We start from the raw sequence: 3,801 nt of genomic DNA, 5'->3' as shown, positions 1-3,801 counted from the left end.
ACAAAAATTCTCTACTCACTAGCGCCGCCTAGTTGCAAAATTTCGAAACTTTAGACTCAAATAATGTTAGCCCTTGTGATACTGAGCAACTTTGCCGAAGACGCCATCTTTCTAAGTGGTCAGGCTACTGAGCTATCCGCGAAACAAAAATTCTTTGCTCACTAGCGCCGTCTAGTGGCAAAATTTCGAAACTTTCGGCTCAAATAATGTTAGTCCTTGTGATACAGAGCAACTTTGCCAAAGACGCCATCTTTCTAAGTGGTCAGGCCACTGAGCTATCCGCGAAACAAAAATTCTTTGCTCACTAGCGCCGCCTAGTGGCAAAATTTCGAAACTTTCGGCTCAAACAATGTTAGCCCTTGTGATACTGAGCAACTTTGCCGAAGACGCCATCTTTCTAAGTGGTCAGGCTACTGAGCTATCCGCGAAACAAAAATTCTTTGCTCACTAGCGCCGCCTAGTGGTAAAATTTCGAAACTTTCGGCTCAAATAATGTTAGCCCTTGTGATACAGAGCAACTTCGCCGAAGACGCCATCTTTCTAAGTGGTCAGGCTACTGAGCTATGCGCAAAGCAAAAATTCTTTGCTCACTAGCGCCGCCTAGTGGCAAAATTTCGAAACCTTAGGCTCAAATAATGTCAATCCTTGTGATTCTGAGCAACTTTGCCGAAGACGCCATCTTTCTAAGTGGTCAGGCTACTGAGCTATGCGCAAAACAAAAATTCTCTACTCACTAGCGCCGCCTAGTTGCAAAATTTCGAAACTTTAGACTCAAATAATGTTAGCCCTTGTGATACTGAGCAACTTTGCCGAAGACGCCATCTTTCTAAGTGGTCAGGCTACTGAGCTATCCGCGAAACAAAAATTCTTTGCTCACTAGCGCCGTCTAGTGGCAAAATTTCGAAACTTTCGGCTCAAATAATGTTAGTCCTTGTGATACAGAGCAACTTTGCCAAAGACGCCATCTTTCTAAGTGGTCAGGCCACTGAGCTATCCGCGAAACAAAAATTCTTTGCTCACTAGCGCCGCCTAGTGGCAAAATTTCGAAACTTTCGGCTCAAACAATGTTAGCCCTTGTGATACTGAGCAACTTTGCCGAAGACGCCATCTTTCTAAGTGGTCAGGCTACTGAGCTATCCGCGAAACAAAAATTCTTTGCTCACTAGCGCCGTCTAGTGGCAAAAATTCGAAACTTTCGGCTCAAATAATGTTAGTTCTTGTGATACAGAGCAACTTTGCCAAAGACGCCATCTTTCTAAGTGGTCAGGCCACTGAGCTATCCGCGAAACAAAAATTCTTTGCTCACTAGCGCCGCCTAGTGGCAAAATTTCGAAACTTTCGGCTCAAACAATGTTAGCCCTTGTGATACTGAGCAACTTTGCCGAAGACGCCATCTTTCTAAGTGGTCAGGCTACTGAGCTATCCGCGAAACAAAAATTCTTTGCTCACTAGCGCCGCCTAGTTGCAAAATTTCGAAACTTTAGACTCAAATAATGTTAGCCCTTGTGATACTGAGCAACTTTGCCGAAGACGCCATCTTTCTAAGTGGTCAGGCTACTGAGCTATCCGCGAAACAAAAATTCTTTGCTCACTAGCGCCGTCTAGTGGCAAAATTTCGAAACTTTCGGCTCAAATAATGTTAGTCCTTGTGATACAGAGCAACTTTGCCAAAGACGCCATCTTTCTAAGTGGTCAGGCCACTGAGCTATCCGCGAAACAAAAATTCTTTGCTCACTAGCGCCGCCTAGTGGCAAAATTTCGAAACTTTCGGCTCAAACAATGTTAGCCCTTGTGATACTGAGCAACTTTGCCGAAGACGCCATCTTTCTAAGTGGTCAGGCTACTGAGCTATCCGCGAAACAAAAATTCTTTGCTCACTAGCGCCGTCTAGTGGCAAAAATTCGAAACTTTCGGCTCAAATAATGTTAGTTCTTGTGATACAGAGCAACTTTGCCAAAGACGCCATCTTTCTAAGTGGTCAGGCCACTGAGCTATCCGCGAAACAAAAATTCTTTGCTCACTAGCGCCGCCTAGTGGCAAAATTTCGAAACTTTCGGCTCAAACAATGTTAGCCCTTGTGATACTGAGCAACTTTGCCGAAGACGCCATCTTTCTAAGTGGTCAGGCTACTGAGCTATCCGCGAAACAAAAATTCTTTGCTCACTAGCGCCGCCTAGTTGCAAAATTTCGAAACTTTAGACTCAAATAATGTTAGCCCTTGTGATACTGAGCAACTTTGCCGAAGACGCCATCTTTCTAAGTGGTCAGGCCACTGAGCTATCCGCGAAACAAAAATTCTTTGCTCACTAGCGCCGCCTAGTGGCAAAATTTCGAAACTTTCGGCTCAAACAATGTTAGCCCTTGTGATACTGAGCAACTTTGCCGAAGACGCCATCTTTCTAAGTGGTCAGGCTACTGAGCTATCCGCGAAACAAAAATTCTTTGCTCACTAGCGCCGTCTAGTGGCAAAATTTCGAAACTTTCGGCTCAAATAATGTTAGTCCTTGTGATACAGAGCAACTTTGCCAAAGACGCCATCTTTCTAAGTGGTCAGGCCACTGAGCTATCCGCGAAACAAAAATTCTTTGCTCACTAGCGCCGCCTAGTGGCAAAATTTCGAAACTTTCGGCTCAAACAATGTTAGCCCTTGTGATACTGAGCAACTTTGCCGAAGACGCCATCTTTCTAAGTGGTCAGGCTACTGAGCTATCCGCGAAACAAAAATTCTTTGCTCACTAGCGCCGTCTAGTGGCAAAAATTCGAAACTTTCGGCTCAAATAATGTTAGTTCTTGTGATACAGAGCAACTTTGCCAAAGACGCCATCTTTCTAAGTGGTCAGGCCACTGAGCTATCCGCGAAACAAAAATTCTTTGCTCACTAGCGCCGCCTAGTGGCAAAATTTCGAAACTTTCGGCTCAAACAATGTTAGCCCTTGTGATACTGAGCAACTTTGCCGAAGACGCCATCTTTCTAAGTGGTCAGGCTACTGAGCTATCCGCGAAACAAAAATTCTTTGCTCACTAGCGCCGCCTAGTTGCAAAATTTCGAAACTTTAGACTCAAATAATGTTAGCCCTTGTGATACTGAGCAACTTTGCCCAAGACGCCATCTTTCTAAGTGGTCAGGCCACTGAGCTATCCGCGAAACAAAAATTCTTTGCTCACTAGCGCCGCCTAGTGGCAAAATTTCGAAACTTTCGGCTCAAACAATGTTAGCCCTTGTGATACTGAGCAACTTTGCCGAAGACGCCATCTTTCTAAGTGGTCAGGCTACTGAGCTATCCACGAAACAAAAATTCTTTGCTCACTAGCGCCGTCTAGTGGCAAAATTTCGAAACTTTCGGCTCAAATAATGTTAGTCCTTGTGATACAGAGCAACTTTGCCAAAGACGCCATCTTTCTAAGTGGTCAGGCCACTGAGCTATCCGCGAAACAAAAATTCTTTGCTCACTAGCGCCGCCTAGTGGCAAAATTTCGAAACTTTCGGCTCAAACAATGTTAGCCCTTGTGATACTGAGCAACTTTGCCGAAGACGCCATCTTTCTAAGTGGTCAGGCTACTGAGCTATCCGCGAAACAAAAATTCTTTGCTCACTAGTGGCAAAATTTCGAAACTTTCGGCTCAAATAATGTTAGTGCTTGTGATACAGAGCAACTTTGCCAAAGACGCCATCTTTCTAAGTGGTCAGGCCACTGAGCTATCCGCGAAACAAAAATTCTTTGCTCACTAGCGCCGCCTAGTGGCAAAATTTCGAAACTTTAGGCTCAAATAATGTTAGCCCTTGTGATACAGAGCAACTTT

This window comes from Aedes aegypti, chromosome 1 (assembly GCF_002204515.2).
Source record: "Aedes aegypti strain LVP_AGWG chromosome 1, AaegL5.0 Primary Assembly, whole genome shotgun sequence".
NCBI lineage: Eukaryota > Metazoa > Arthropoda > Insecta > Diptera > Culicidae > Aedes > Aedes aegypti.
Note: the sequence above shows the minus strand (reverse complement) of the source record.